The 16142-nt window shown below is 43.7% G+C and overlaps 1 long non-coding RNA gene across 1 annotated transcript; it reads left to right on the top strand.

Annotated features, from left to right (window-relative positions):
* Positions 1-3387: 3387 nt before the first annotated feature.
* On the top strand, positions 3388-9174 carry LOC121282940. The gene is made up of 3 exons (XR_005944147.1): positions 3388-3436; positions 5588-5654; positions 9095-9174. It is a non-coding gene; the product is annotated as an uncharacterized LOC121282940 (long non-coding RNA).
* Positions 9175-16142: the final 6968 nt, after the last annotated feature.

Genomic DNA, 16142 nt, shown 5'->3' with positions numbered 1-16142 from the left:
TGAACCAATCCAAGTAGTCATCACAGTTAACAGACAACCTATTAAGATGGAAGTTGACATGAGAGCATTGATATCCATCATTGAGAGCATACATTTACTTATCTGAGTAAAGGAACCCATGCTTTGAAGTTAGAAGTTTCGGACACAAAGCTGAGGGCATACACTGTGGAAGAAATAAGACTGAAAAGGTTATGTAAAGTCTCGGCGACATGTGGAGATCAATCTGAAAGGTTGCCTTGTTAGTGGCAGTTGGAGAGGTCCCCAGCTTAATAAACTACAACTGGCTCGAGCATATTAAATTGAAATGGACCAAAATTTTTCAAATTACAACGAAAATCTTACAGGAATTGTTGCAAAAGTGTGCTTCCATTTTCAACGATGAGTTAGGAAGGATTCGAGGCTACAGGCCAGGATCCATGTAGACCCAAATGCAACCCCCAGATTTAGAAGAGCCAGACCAGTCCCTTATGCTCGACAGGACAAAGTTGAAACCAAACTGGACAGACTGGAAAAATTGGGCATCCTACAACCAGTGCAATTTTCTGATGTAACTGTACTGAAGCAGGGCCAAAGCATGTGTTTATGAAGTGACTATAAGCTAACTATCAAGAAGGTGGCCAAACCTGAAAGACACACGATACCCAAGATTGAGAAATTGTATTCGAAGTTGGCAGGGGGCACCACATATTTGAAATTAGACATGAGCCATGCCTACAAACAGGTAAAATTGGAAAAGGACTCTAGGGTTTGTCAACATTAATATGCACTGAGGATTGTATCAATACACATGTCTACTCTTTGGGGTCTGCTCTGCACGTGCTATTTTCCAAAGGATGTTGGAAAGCTTGCTCCAAGGATTGCCCCATATTATCGTTTACTCGGATGATGTATAGGTCACGGGACTGACTGACAATGAACACTTAGCAAATCTAGAAGAGATGCTCAAACGCTTTGCACAAGCGGGGGTACATTTAAAACGAGAGAAGTGTCTGTTCCAAGCTAAGGAGGTAATTTACTCAGGCCACAAGGTTGATGTGCAGGGCCTGCATCTTGTGAAAGAAAAAGTCCAGGCCATTGGTGAGGCACCTGTCCCGAGAAATACCACAGAGCTTAATGCCTTCTTAGGCATGATAAACTACTACAGCTGATTCCTCCCAAATCTCTCGACTGTGCTGGCCCCATTGTACGGCCTGCTTAAGAAGAACCAGAAATGGAGTTGGCAAGCCGCACACCAGGATGCCTTCCTGAAAGTGAAGTGACTGTTAAGATCGTCGGCCTTGTTGGTCCACTTTGAACCTAAGAAGGAATTAATTTTAACATGTGATGCGTCCCCTTTTGAAATAAGGGCTGTCCTTTCACATCGGATGGCGGATGACTCCAAACGACCCATTGATTATACATTTCGCACACTCAGTGCCGCAGAGTGACAATATTCCCAGATTGAAAAAGAGAGCTTATCTATTGTGTTCAGCGTCCACAAGTTTCATCAATATCTCCACAGTCGCCATTTCCATATTATAACCGACCACAAATCCTTACTGGGATTATTTGGAGTAGATAAAGCGATACCATCTATCGCATCGGCTCACATCAGGAGATGGCACTAACATTAGCCGCTTATGAATACACTTTTGTTCACCGTTCGGAAACTCAAATTGCACATGCCGACGCACTAAAGCGCCTTCCCCTACCAGCTAATAACAGGGAGGCTCTGATTCCCCAGGAACTGGTCTTAGTGCGAAACTTTCTGGATTCCTCCCTGCTCAGATCAGACAAATCCGTAAGTGGACAGGTCGGGACCCACTATTGTCTAATGTCCGGGAGCAGGTCTTGAAAGGTTGGTCAGGTGCATCTAAATCTGAGGGAGTGAAGCCCTATTCTGATCGTAAATATGAACTCTTCTGCCAGGGTGGCATATTACCCTGGGGAGCAAGGGTTATCGTGCCCCCAAGGGAGCAAAGGCCGTTATTAGCCGAGCTACATAGCGCTCACCCGGGCATTAGCAGAATGAAAATACTCGCACGTAGCTATTTGTGGTGGCCAGGCATGGACTTGGATATAGAGACCCAGGTCATAAGCTGTCCTCAGTGCCAGCAGGTGCAAAAGCTCCCCGCTTAGCTCCATTGCATCCATGGGAACGGCCGGGCGGCCATGGGTGCGCCTCCACGTCGATTATATAGGAGCCTTCTTGGGCAAAACGTTCCTTTTACCAATTGACTCCCACTCCAAATGGATGGACATCTATGTAGTCTGGTCACTCACGTCAGCTGCCATCATAGACCATTTGCAGCAGAGTTTTACAGTGCATGGGTTGCCAGAGGTGCAGAGGTGCTCGTGTCCGACAACAGGACCACTTTTACCAGTGGGGAGGTTCTACAGTTTCATGACCCTTAACGGCATTACCCATATCAAAGCCTCACCCTACCACCCAGCATCGAATGGCATGGCTGAGTAGGTAGTGCAAACCTTTAAATCCAGGATGAAAAAAATGGAAGGGGATTCCATTGGCAAGAGATTGTCCCAGTTCTTGTTCACATACTGGACCATGCCACACATGATGACTGACATTGCCCCTGCAGAACTACTAATGAAGAGACGTCTGTACACCCGCCTGACCCTTATCTGGCCGAATTTAGAGGGGAGGGGGAGAAAAGCCAAGTGGCGCTGAAGATCAGGCACGATGGTCATGTCCACGAAAGAACTTTCATGGTGGGAAATGTGGTCCTCGAAGAACTTTGGAGATGGGCCCAATTGGCTGTTAGGTGAGGTGAGTGCAGTAATTGGACCCTCTCCAATAACATATTGATATACGGCTGAATAATTAGATGACACGTGGACCATCTCTGCAAAACACCAGTCCCACAAGAAGAAATGCAGCCTCCATCTACGCTTGAGTCTGTGCTGCATGTAGTGGACAGGTCACATGATTTGGAAGCACCGGTGGGGCCTGTGGGACCCAAGGAGGTCAGGGGGACAAACCTGCCAATTTCCACTGAGGAACCAAGTGGACAACTGTCCCCAAAAAGGAAGTCTCGGAAAAACCAGCCGAGGTTGTTGGACTAGGACGCTCAACACATCTGAGAAAGCCTCTTGAGAAACCTGACCTGTAAATAATTACTTTGTAAATAGTTATTGTGTTTTAACCTTGTTAGCTGTACTTTTAGGTAAAGGGGGAGGGATGTGGTAAACTGAAGTACCCTGTCCCTTTAAGAGAATGCAAGTGTACTGATCATGTGACAGCATTGATGAATCACTGTACAATGCAGGCAACTGGGAACTGTAGAACTCCAAAACAAAAACAGAATTACCTGGAAAAACTCAGCAGGTCTGGCAGCATCGGCGGAGAAGAAAAGAGTTGACGTTTCGAGTCCTCATGACCCTTCGACAGAACTTGCGTTCGAGTCCAAGAAAGAGTTGAAATATAAGCTGGTTTAAGGTGTGTGTGTGGGGGGCGGAGAGATAGAGAGACAAAGAGGTGGAGGGGGGGGTGGGGGTGTGTGGTTGTAGGGACAAACAAGCAGTGATAGAAGCAGATCATCAAAAGATGTCAACGACAATAGTACAATAGAACACATAGGTGTTAAAATTAAAGTTGGTGATATTATCTAAACGAATGTGCTAATTAAGAATGGATGGTAGGGCACTCAAGGTATAGCTCTAGTGGGTTTTTTTTTATATATAATGGAAATAGGTGGGAAAGGAAAATCTTTATAATTTATTGGAAAAAAAAAGGGAAGGGGGAAACAGAAAGGGGGTGGGGATGGGGGAGGGAGCTTACGACCTAAAGTTGTTGAATTCAATATTCAGTCCAGAAGGCTGTAAAGTCCCTAGTCGGAAGATGAGGTGTTGTTCCTCCAGTTTGCGTTGGGCTTCACTGGAACAATGCAGCAAGCCAAGGACAGACATGTCTGGAGGTTTCTGAGTGAGCATTTATGATCTGGTGCTCTGCCCTATATCTCAATAAGCCATCGCTGTTTATTCTTACATCAGTCTCCCCCCATTATTGATTGCAAGCAGCAATTGATGAGAACATAGGAAGGCATGTTGTTAGAGTTTGGTTGGCTAACAAACTAATTTACCCAAGTACCCAAGACAAACCAGCGAGGGATCCATACAGAGGAGAAGCTGGGCCTGCAGGAAGGGCTTCACTGAGGCAGAGCCCTGAGGGAGCTCCAGTGAGGGATCTACACTGAGAAGAAGCCCCATCACTCACAGAAGTGCTCCAGCCACTTGATGTTCCACAATCAGAGTGCAACCCCTCTATAGTGTTCCCATCAAACATTCCCTGGACAGGTACAGCAGAGGGTTAGACACAGAATAAAGCTCCCTCTCTGGGCTCCATTTTTCTTTGGCCTCTTTTTCTTGATAATACCTGTACTCAGTCTTTGACGGAGACTTATATTTCCCCACATCAATCACTTTGTGCTCACTCTGGGTGCCTGTTCACTGGGATCTGCACAGTGCTAGAGGCAACTTCTCTTCCAGCACCGTAGCTGGGTCAGAGCCCAGTCCTCAGGAGCTGACCAGGCCAGGATCATTTACTGTTCTAATGATATCTTAATTGCTTTACAACATATCCAAAAGTTTCTGACATATATTATCAGTTAAATCAGATAGTTTGAAAGGTGTTGGATCTTTTCAGGACACACAGGATTACTAGATTCATGTCAAATTCTGCAGAAACCACCCATGTGCAATCTGCTCACATCCTGTAAATGTGAATAATGGATTGGTATGAATGGTGATGGAGCAATGATGTTTACTAGGTGACGGATATATGTATTAAACCAGTCTGGAGAGGGAGATGGCCGATGCTGCCAGACCTGCTGAGTTTTTCCAGGTAATTCTGTTTTTGAGATGGAAAGCAGTCTGGCTCTTGTCACCCCCTAGAGGCTAGTTCTGACAGAAACATTGCATACCAGTAAATAAAGGTCTGTCTAGTAATCGTGGAAGCACAGAAATACACAGCTTAAATGTTTAAAGAAAAAAATGAGCAAAGTCTTTATTTCATGGGGACTGGCCATAAACCCAGGGGGTGTACTCCTGACTGTGAGAGTGGATTCTGTTCAAAAATGGCTCACACCTGAGAATTTTAAATGAGGTTGAGTCTGTTGGAATTAAGGGCAAATTTACTACTGAAAACTGGGTCAGAAATAAGCAGCTGATGAGAGCTGGAATGAGCTCCATTTGCAGCAGTGGAGTTTTGTACAGTGTTTGTCAATGATTTGAAGGATGGTTCAACTCAATGCTAATTCAAAAGGAACGACATAGTTTTGAAAAAAATCCAGACTAATCAGATAGGTAAAAAAATGACAAATGGAGACAAGTAAAGAATGTCTTTTGTAACCCACGCAAAAAATGTCCTACATCCACTTGCATATTACATGGCCTGTTTCTGCCCTGCTGCAGAATCCTTCATCCATACCTTTCTCACATCCAGACATGCCTATTCTGCTCTCCAGGCTTGTTTCCCATCTTCCACCCTCTCCAAATTTCAGTTCACCGAATATGTGCTGCCCAAGCCCTATCCTGTTCACCCTTCATCTCCTGGTTAATCGCTTATATTGTTTTCTAATTCCGTCCGCAGGAATATCAACGTGTTTTTACTCCTATTCCAAACAGACAGAACAGAAATGTAAACAAGATTGGTTAAGGTAAGCTCTTAATTTCCCCCTCAATAACAACCTTTGACTTGTATAGGACCTTGAGCCCAATAAAATATCCCAAGATTCTTCACAGGAATGTTAGAAAGCAACATTAGATACAGCTACATAGGGTAAGTCAATTGGCCAAAAGCTTGATCAAAGGTAGGTTTTTAGGAACAAGAAGGAGGTAGTGAGTTGGAGAGGTTTAGTCAAGAAATTCATGATTGTGGGGCCTAGTCAATTGACAGCATGGCCTCCAGTGATGGAGCACTGAAAATTGGGGATGCTCAGGAGGTCAGAATTAGATGTGTAGAATTCTTAGAGGGTTGTAGGGGATTACAGGGCTGAGGCCTCAAGAGATTTGAAGACAAGGATGAGAATTTTTTAAATCAAGACGTTGCTCGAGCAGAAGTCAATGTAGGTCAGTGAGCACATGGCGATAAATGAGCAGGACTTGCTGCAACTTAAAGACACAGGCAGTGGAGTTTTGGATGACCTTAAGCTTATGGTAGAATGTGGGAGAGCAGCTAGGTGTGGACTGGAATAGCTAAGTTTTAAAGTAACCAAGGCATGGATAAAAGTTTCAGCAGCAGATGAGCTGAGGCAGTGTAGACGTCAAACAAAGTTACGGAAGTGGAAATGGGTGGTCTTAGTAATGGCGTGGATATGTGGTTGGAAGCTCAACTTGAGGTCAAATATGGCCCCAAGGTTGTGAACAGTCTGGCTTTGTCAAACAGTTACCAGGAAAAGGGATGGAGTCAGTAACTAGGAAATGTGGAGTTCCGGGAAAGATGGGAACAGATTTGGATGACAACAACATATTCATGGACTTTGGAGAGGAAAAGGAGGTTGGAGATGGGATAGTAGTTTGCAAGGATGGTGGGGTCAAGGGTGTTTTTTTCAGGAAAGGGGTGATGAGGGTAGAATTAAAAGAAAGAGAGACATCACTTGAAGAGGGGAAACCATTTACAATATTGGCTTACAAGAAGACCAGGAGGGCAGTTGGTTGATCAGCATTTAGTGGGAACAGGTTCAAGGCGTCAGGGTCTCATGGACAAAATGAGTTCAAAGAGATCATGGGGGGATAGAAACTAGAGATAGAGGCAAGTTCAGGGCTAGGACAGGGGGAAATTTAGAGGAAGCTTGGCTCAGTGGACTAATGGGAGAGGGTTGGGGCAAAGGCAGCTGATCAGATGGTCTCGATCTTTGTGACAAAGAAGTTCATAATATCTTCCCACTTGTGTTGGATTTGAGAACAGAGGAGATTATTAAGACCATTTGCATCAAAGAAAAGAAGCTGGGGGCTATTTTTGCATTAGGATGATAGTCAGCCATTAGATTTTTCAGTGGGTAGATGTGTGGTGGCCTAGACAACTATAGGGAGCCCACTCAGTATTGAAAGGGTTAATGGAGCAATTGAATTAAATGATAAAAACAAAAACAAAAAAACTGCGGATGCTGGAAATCCAAAACAAAAACAGAATTACCTGGAAAAACTCAGCAGGTCTGGCAGCATCGGCGGAGAAGAAAAGAGTTGACGTTTCGAGTCCTCATGACCCTTCGACAGAACTTGAGTTCGAGTCCAAGAAAGAGTTGAAATATAAGCTGGTTTAAGGTGTGTGTGTGGGGGGCGGAGAGATAGAGAGAGAGAGAGGTGGGGGGGGTGGTGTGGTTGCAGGGACAAACAAGCAGTGATAGAAGCAGATCATCAAAAGATGTCAACGACAATAGTACAATAGAACACATAGGTGTTAAAGTTGGTGATATTATCTAAACGAATGTGCTAACTAAGAATGGATGGTAGGGCACTCAAGGTATAGCTCTAGTAGGTGTTTTTTTTTTATATAATGGAAATAGGTGGGAAAAGAAAAATCTTTATAATTTATTGGAAAAAAAAGGAAGGGGGAAACAGAAAGGGGGTGGGGATGGGGGAGGGAGCTCACGACCTAAAGTTGTTGAATTCAATATTCAGTCCGGAAGGCTGTAAAGTCCCTAGTCGGAAGATGAGGTGTTGTTCCTCCAGTTTACATTGGGCTTCACTGGAACAATGCAGCAAGCCAAGGACAGACATGTGGGCAAGAGAACAGGGTGGAGTGTTAAAATGGCAAGCGACAGGGAGGTTTGGGTCATTCTTGCGGACAGACCGCAGGTGTTCTGCAAAGCGGTCGCCCAGTTTACGTTTGGTCTCTCCAATGTAGAGGAGACCACATTGGGAGCAACGAATGCAATAGACTAAGTTGGGGGAAATGCAAGTGAAATGCTGCTTCACTTGAAAGGAGTGTTTGGGTCCTTGGACGGTGAGGAGAGAGGAAGTGAAGGGGCAGGTGTTGCATCTTTTGCGTGGGCATGGGGTGGTGCCATAGGAGGGGGTTGAGGAGTAGGGGGTGATGGAGGAGTGGACCAGGGTGTCCTGGAGGGAGCGATCCCTACGGAATGCCGATAAGGTGGGTGAAGGGAAAATGTGTTTGGTGGTGGCATCATGCTGGAATTGGCGGAAATGGCGGAGGATGATCCTTTGAATGCGGAGGCTGGTGGGGTGATAAGTGAGGACAAGGGGGACCCTATCATGTTTCTGGGAGGGAGGAGAAGGCGTGAGGGCGGATGCGCGGGAGATGGGCTGGACACGGTTGAGGGCCCTGTCAACGACCGTGGGTGGAAAACCTCGGTTAAGGAAGAAGGAGGACATGTCAGAGGAACTGTTTTTGAATGTAGCATCATCGGAACAGATGCGACGGAGGCGAAGGAACTGAGAGAATGGGATGGAGTCCTTACAGGAAGCGGGGTGTGAGGAGCTGTAGTCGAGATAGCTGTGGGAGTCGGTGGGTTTGTAATGGATATTGGTGGACAGCCTATCACCAGAGATTGAGACAGAGAGGTCAAGGAAGGGAAGGGAAATGTCAGAGATGGACCACGTGAAAATGATGGAGGGGTGGAGATTGGAAGCAAAATTAATAAATTTTTCCAAGTCCCGACGAGAGCATGAAGCAGCACCGAAGTAATCATCGATGTACCTGAGAAAGAGTTGTGGAAGGGGTGGGGGGGAATTAAATTGAATTAAATGCTTCGGCCTAAGAGAAAAATACTGCAACCTTGAAGAACAATAGCATCTTGTATGAGCACTGTTGTAGGATGAGCCCTGAGACATTCCATGTGTCTCTCTCTCAGGCCGAATGTAATGAAAGTTGTGATAACTAAGTGTGTAGATACCGCACCTGTTGTGGTGGAATGGAAATTAACTAAAACATGGATTGGTCAGTAAACTAATGCAAATAAGCGGATTGAGTTGTGCAAAATTTACTGATTCGTTGTAAAATGCTTTTAAGCAAGTGTTTGTGTATTCTGCTTTGAGATGGTACAATAACTCTCGGTGTATTGTTCTCCTTTGTGCACAAGTAATAAATGGGGTTTCTACGACAAAATGATTCTACAGTGTGAATAATCTCCGACAGTTTCTGGAGGTCCCACCGAGATGACTAACCCCTGGGGTTGAGTCACGGAGCACCAGCGTTAGAACCTCACGGTTCACGGTAGCCCCATTTGGGCTTCTGGGGTTCGTTGACCTGCGATCTGCCTTCGCCTGCCTGTGGCTGACTCTCAGGGTAAGTCATCTATTTAAATATTTGGGAGATTAATTTGGTCAGTAATTTAGTGAAAAAGTAGCAGTAATATACCCAGGGGTTCAAGTCCCCTGGAGGTGAAAAAGTTCTAGTAGTATACGCAGGGGTTTGAGTCCCCTGGAGGTGAAAAAGTAGTAGTAGTATACCCAGGGGTTCGAGTCCCCTGGAGGTGAAAAAGTAGTAGTAGTATACCCAGGGGTCCGAGTCCCCTGGAGGTGAAAAAATAGTAGTGTACCCAGGGGTTCGAGTCCCTGGAGGTGAAAAGTAAGTAATTTCTGGCTTTTTTGTGTATATTATTAAGGGAAAATGGGAAATATGGCATCAAAGAAACCCCAGGTTCCCCCTTTGAAGGGAACCCCAAATGCATACATGTATGTCCATTATGGGTCTGTAGTATCCAACATATTTCTGATTGGGTAAAATGGACCCAAGGTAAGGGAGAGAGTTTCCCACCAGACGGAACTTTTAATCGGAATAGAATTGAGTGCTTAAAATATGTTTTAAGGGAGGTAGATAGTCCACTACTGAATTTTCTGTAACTTAAAAAAAAATGAATTGATCCAAGTTACAAGAGCTGTTTGTGCTGGAGAGAGAGAGATGGTACCCCGAGGGGTTAATGAGCAATTGACATGTAGCAGCAGAGAAAATGTGAGCTTTCATCAGTTTGAAGGTCCCTATAGGTGAAGACTTCAAGATCTCTTTATTCCCCCACTGCTACTTGAAGCTTCATTTAGAGTTAAGTTCAACATTATAAGAGTATCGATACATACCTTTATCTATGTGTTCGTTTGTGTGCAATGAAGCATTTGTATGTGAGCTTTAACGTGTTTTCTTCCCTGAATTGTCTTTTGTGTGTGTAGTTGAGCACTTTAGAGTCGAAAGCCCCATATTAGATTAAAGGAAAAGTTTATTCAAATATTCCAAAGTTTTGAGTATAAGGTTTGAGTTGAGATTTCTGGCAAAAATCGTAATTTGCAGGTAGTGTAAAGATAAAATAGGGCTTGCCTTTGTTTGAGATGAACCAATCCTTTTACCACCCCCTTGCAGACTAGTAGGGAATAATCCTCATCATCAGCTTCCAAGCTGATTGGGATTAATACATATGAGTTTGTATTCTAAAATTCTGAGGAAAAAAAATTACTTGAAATTCAGAAAGATTCTGGGAAAACCAAAAGACATAAACACAAGGTCTAGGTGGTTCCAATTGATAAAAATGGGTTTCTTATGAAGAGATGAATTAAATATTAAAGGAAATCTGCATCCCAACAGCACTGTAATTTGAATTTGGGACAATCTTGAGATGTAAAGTGCAGTGTAATTTAGCAGGTTACTGTTGAATCACTAGGATGCTATCTAAGATAAAGAATGCGTCGATAAACATATGGAAATTATAACTTGGATACAAATCATTACACATGAAAAAGAGGTTGTTTTAATTTTGATAGTGTAAATTATAGTTCTTACAAAGTTTAAAAATTTGAGGTTTGGTTCTTGATAAAGTTCTCAAAAGGGAATTTTCATTTTAAAAGGTTTGACAACAATTGGCACTAATTCAAATGCTGCAAGCTTTTGTATTTGTAAGTCTGTTCCCAAAATGTGAAGTTAAGCTCAAGACCTTGACAAAGTTTGGCAGAAATCCATTTTTTGGCCAAGTTAGTGAATCTGGGATAATGCAAAAAAAAAGTCAGACGTAATTTAGTGGGACAATAAGATGTTGTTTGAGAAGATAAGGAAGCAAAACATGTCAATGCTTGATTTCTGTTTTAAAACTATTATGAGAATACTTTATTGGACTGTAAAGTCTCTCCAGACAACCTTAACAAGATAGGATGGTAGCTTTTGCATGTGTAAAATGGTATGAGGCAAGTAGGAGAATGAGTTAGGGAAAGAGGGCATAATGTACAAACTGTTTTAACGTAAATGAATTTGATAATCTGACCATCAACTGAGGCATTGGAACTGCACTGGGGGAGATAAGCAAAGATCTAGAGACAGAGATCCCCATTGAAATGGAATAGTTAATATGGCCTAAAGAGTAAGGAAACATTTTAAACAATCAAAACAATAGAGAAACTGAACTCAAGAGAATCTTAGGATGATCATGGTCAGGAAAAAAATACTTAGAGGTAAAACTATGAGGAATCTGTAGTTCAGGAATTGAAATGTAAGGAGAAATAATACTTAACAACAATTTACCACAAGATGGATACAGGTAAAGGGAAAGCTAGCAAAAGGCTAAATATATGTATTACTGATTATATTAATGTGCCTGCAAGCTACAAAAAGTAAGACCACAGGATGAACACCTTGATGACAGGCAGAGTTAAGCAGTTCCCAGAGAGAACCATCACTGGAAGTGAAGATACTGAGCCATTGAAAGGTAGGATAAGAAGGTGCATTGTAGAGTTGTTTAAGGAATTGAAGTCTGACATGAGACAGCAGCAGGAGAGAGTAAACTGGAAGGAGTGGGGGTGCCTACCCAGATGAATTCAGAACAGGGAACTCATTTCACAGGGAGAGTCATTAAAGAAGTGTGTAATATTATGGAGATTAAATAGAAATTCCATATTCCTTACCAACCCCAGAGTCCAGAGATGGTGGAAAGGATGAACTGAACTTTAAAAAAACATCAATCAAGAGGCAGGGAACAACCCAATATTCTAATGTGCTATGGGCTACCCCAAGCAGGACCACTGGGTTCACCCCATTTGAAATGATAACAGGAAGGGCCATGCAATTACCTGAAGGCATTATAGTAGGAGGTGTAGGGCCACTGAAAGGAAAAATAAAGGACAATGTAAGGGAATTAAGTAGGCAATTACATGAAGTTAGAGACTGACAGATGATTAAGGATAAGGAAACAGGCAAATCCAAAAAGCAACAATTGACCCCTTCACGCGGGGAATAAGGTGATGGTCAAGGTGAGCTCGGAACAAACAGGCATGGACCATACGAGGTAATAATGACAGATGATACATGCGCACTTGTAGATATGAGAACGAGAGCCAATGTTAATGTCTCTACAGATCTACGATCCTGGTCGTGGGCATATCAGTACTGGTAACAAGGTCGGGGATCATCACTGCTCATCCCGCACCACAGGAGGAACTTTGGTACAGCACGGACAGTGCCTACTGCGACACACAATGGGGAATGATAAATGTAACAGTAGGAGAACAAGTGCTTTCAAATTGTAGTAAGGGTTTGCTTCAGATCGGGCATGGGTGGTCCGCCACTACCCAGCGACCTCCCACCTCTACTTTCACAGTCCAATTAGAGATAATTGAAGCCCCTCAAACCAGACCGACTGACCCATCTTGTCTGACTATGCATCCAGGACTGGCGAATTGTTTGGTACTGGTTAATCAGAAGTTTTGTATGATAATGTACACCATGAGCTGGTGCCCGTAGTCTTGAATGTATCCGGTGTCATCCTGCCCCAGTGGTGCTCAACCCATACCCAAGCACTCTATACGGCTCTGCCACGCCAATTGATGACTGAAGCAGTTCAGTTTAATGGCGAGATGCGATCAGGCTTGGGAGGAACCATGTTAAGCGCAGCATGATAAATGATGCCGCTACGATATTCAACATAGGGACATCATTGGTTAATCCAAAGCCTAGCTATCGTGCTCGAAAGTCATGCGGGGACTATCAATAAATTCATTGAAATAGGGAAAGATATTTCAGATGAAGTGAACAGAAATGATGTATGCAGCGCCAATGGACAATAATCATGACTTGACCGGTTGCCAGCTCAGAGGTTTAACACATGAATGCTGAATGAATAGTGAATAGTAATATGCTAATAGACATTGTATTAGTAATACCTGTCGTACCTATGTCAATGAAATAACCCAGGAAAGACGCCCACAGTGACTGCTAGTATGGGACCCCAGCCATGATCTTATCAAATGGTGGTGCAGGCTCAAGGGGCCAAATGGCCTACTCTTGCTCCTAATTTGTATGTTTGTATTTTTGTAAAAATAAAGGGTCTCCCATTTCAGATGGAGATGAGGAGGAAATTCTTCTCTGAGAGAATCATTAATTGTTGGAATATGCTTCCCTAGAAAGCAGTGGAGGCTGGGTCACTGAATATACTTGAGGCTGACTTAGATTTTTCATTGACAAGGGAGTCGAGGGTTATGGGCAACAGGCAGGAAAGTAGAGTTAAGGCGACAATTAGATCAACTATGATCTTACTGATTGGTAGAGCAGGCTCAAGAAGACGAATGACCTACTCTTGCTCCTATTTCTCAAATCTAATGATCTTATAGGGAGGGAGGGTCCGATTGATGCCATAGAGACGGGGTGGGGTGGAGGATCCAATTGATGCCATGGGGACAGGGTGGGGTGGAGGATCCAATTAATGCCATGGGGACGGGGTGGGGTGGAGGGTCCGATTGATGCCATGGGGACAGGGTGGGGCGGAGGGTCTGATTGATCCCATGGGAACAGGGAAGAGGAGGGTCTGATTGATCCCACAGGGAAGGGGGAGGATCTAATTGATCCCGTGGGGAGAGCTGGACAATGTAAAATGAGGGACACCTCAACAGTTGGGGTAGTAGACAGTAGTTACTGGCAGTACTCAAGAATATGCAGCAATGGGTGCTGGTGGGGTTGGAGAGATGAGGGATGGTCTTGATATTCATCAACTCAAAATAATTAATCATCTACCTTTAAGATTATATCCCTTGCAATCTTATGTCTTATGGTCTTATATAAAATGTTTTACTTACGGTCTGCCTCCTTCACCCTGTCCACATTCCTATTGTTCCTCTCCACACAAAAACACTTCATTAAACATTTAACATTTATTAACTACTGGAAACTATATACCTAGGTACAATAAAGGTCAAAGCTATGAGCCATCTCCAAATCTGCTTCAACACAGTTCTATCCAACACTACACTGACTCCTTGGTAGAGGTCATGTGTTTTCTTACATCAACATGTGGGCGGTTCTGTTCTCAGTCCTATGTTAACCCTTTATATGCCAGACCCTATACTGCACCTCCCCCAAGTCTTTATTCAATTTATTTACAAGTCATCCCAGTTTATTGTTTCATTACTACAACCCCATCTTCCTCCCTCTCAGGTCTCTGAGTTCATAGGTTCAGGTGGTTTGGAGGCCTTATAATCCTTCCATATCATATTCTCTCTGCTGTCGGAGGAGCGGTAGGTTCTATCACTGCAGCTAAACTTTGTTGAATCTGAAGTTATACTGGCAGCCGGGTGTCTTTTCGCCCTTTTTTTCTGTTCTTTGGCATTGAATCGCTCTTTAGCAACCCCCAAATTGTAGTGATAGAAGGCGGTTGGTTTATCCCACTCTTTACGGGGCATACAAACGCTGGACTCATCTCTACAGTGTTTTCATCTCTTCTTTTGTGTGACTTGCCATGACCTGCACTGGGATGAAAGATGGCTCTTTCTGTTGCAAGGCTTGGTAGTAAGCTAATCTTTGTGTTTGGCTGTATGGAGTTCTGTCACCAATGGATGGCTGCTATTGGGTTCCAATATCGTTTGTGGCACTGCCATGCTGGCTGGGATTGCAGCATCTGCTCTGTGGTCTCAGGGTTTATCTCTCCAACTGGCATTGGAGCTGGAGATTGAGGCTCTTCCCATTCCTGGATCCTCTATTAACTGTCAGCTTCTTGAGGTGTCAAGTGTTGGCTGGTCTGACCAATGAGGGGCTTCTAGCACCTGTAACAAAAATGAACAAACCTGCTCTGCAAAGAGAGAAGACAATTCAGAGCTGAAGTCCCAGTCAAGAGAATCTTTCTTGTTGGGAACTTGCAGATCTGTATCATTTATGATGGTTGTTGTCTTGACATCTTCTGCCATTTTGAGGAGATTCAGGGTGATATGGCATCTCCACTCAAGTGAAAGTGACTGGTTACAGATGGCATACATCAGCTCGAAGATTTGTTTGCCACCATATCTTCACAGTTCCAGAATCATGTCTATGACCAGTAGTCAGATTCCTCCAGGCCCATAAAGTATGTTGTGTGTAGCCAGATGTCTCTCAGCCATGGACCTTTGTCCGATAGGACCTGAACACTGGCTCCTGTGTCCAATTTAAAGTTTGTGAGACGGCCATGAACCAAGATGTCCACATTCCAAAATGAAAATCCAGGACATTTGACCCCACCTAAGAAGCATGGCTGTGTGTCCTCTCGTGTGCTGTATCAACTCATTAATCAGTCTGTGTATTTGATGTTTTGGCTTTGCACAGCTTTTTGAAGTGTCCTATTCAGTGTCATGAAAAGCCAAATATAGCCATGAATTACTTATTTTTTAAGGAATTTTTAAAGAACTTTTTAAGGAAGACTTGTGTGTTTTTAAAGAAATACAAGCAAAAAAATTGAGCAAAAGATGGCTGATATGTAATGTGACCACTCTCTGGAAAATTCCAATGTGGATTATACGGAAAGACCAGTCCTGGGAGAACATGGAATGTCGTACCTGAAAAGGTGTTATGGCCCGCTTCAAGCAGAGGCAATTGAAAAGGAGATAGGAAAGATGCAAAAGACAACTTTAATCTCCTGTGGTTGCGGATACAAAAGACTGATTTGAATGTCTCAGCAGGCACCCAAAAATCCATCTCCTGTTGATTTATATCTCAGAATGTGTAAAATGGTTGGATATAAAAGAAAGCAGACTCTGGATGCAAGACATGGTTTACACAGGAATGCGCAGGGAAAAATTGGTCAAAAGGCTAGCAGTAGAGCAGTGCAGTGTGTTCTGGTGTGCTATGAGAGTGACAGCACAAGAATACCAACTAGCCACCCCTGCAGTTGCAGGTGAAGTCTCTCTCTCTCTCTGTTGCTGGAGGCAAGGCTTCGCAGAAGCCACAATCAATAAGTAAATAGGACAGCTTC

Source organism: Carcharodon carcharias, chromosome 10 (genome assembly GCF_017639515.1).
Source record: "Carcharodon carcharias isolate sCarCar2 chromosome 10, sCarCar2.pri, whole genome shotgun sequence".
NCBI classification, from domain to species: Eukaryota; Metazoa; Chordata; class Chondrichthyes; order Lamniformes; family Lamnidae; genus Carcharodon; species Carcharodon carcharias.
This window is presented reverse-complemented; position numbering and strand designations above follow the sequence as displayed.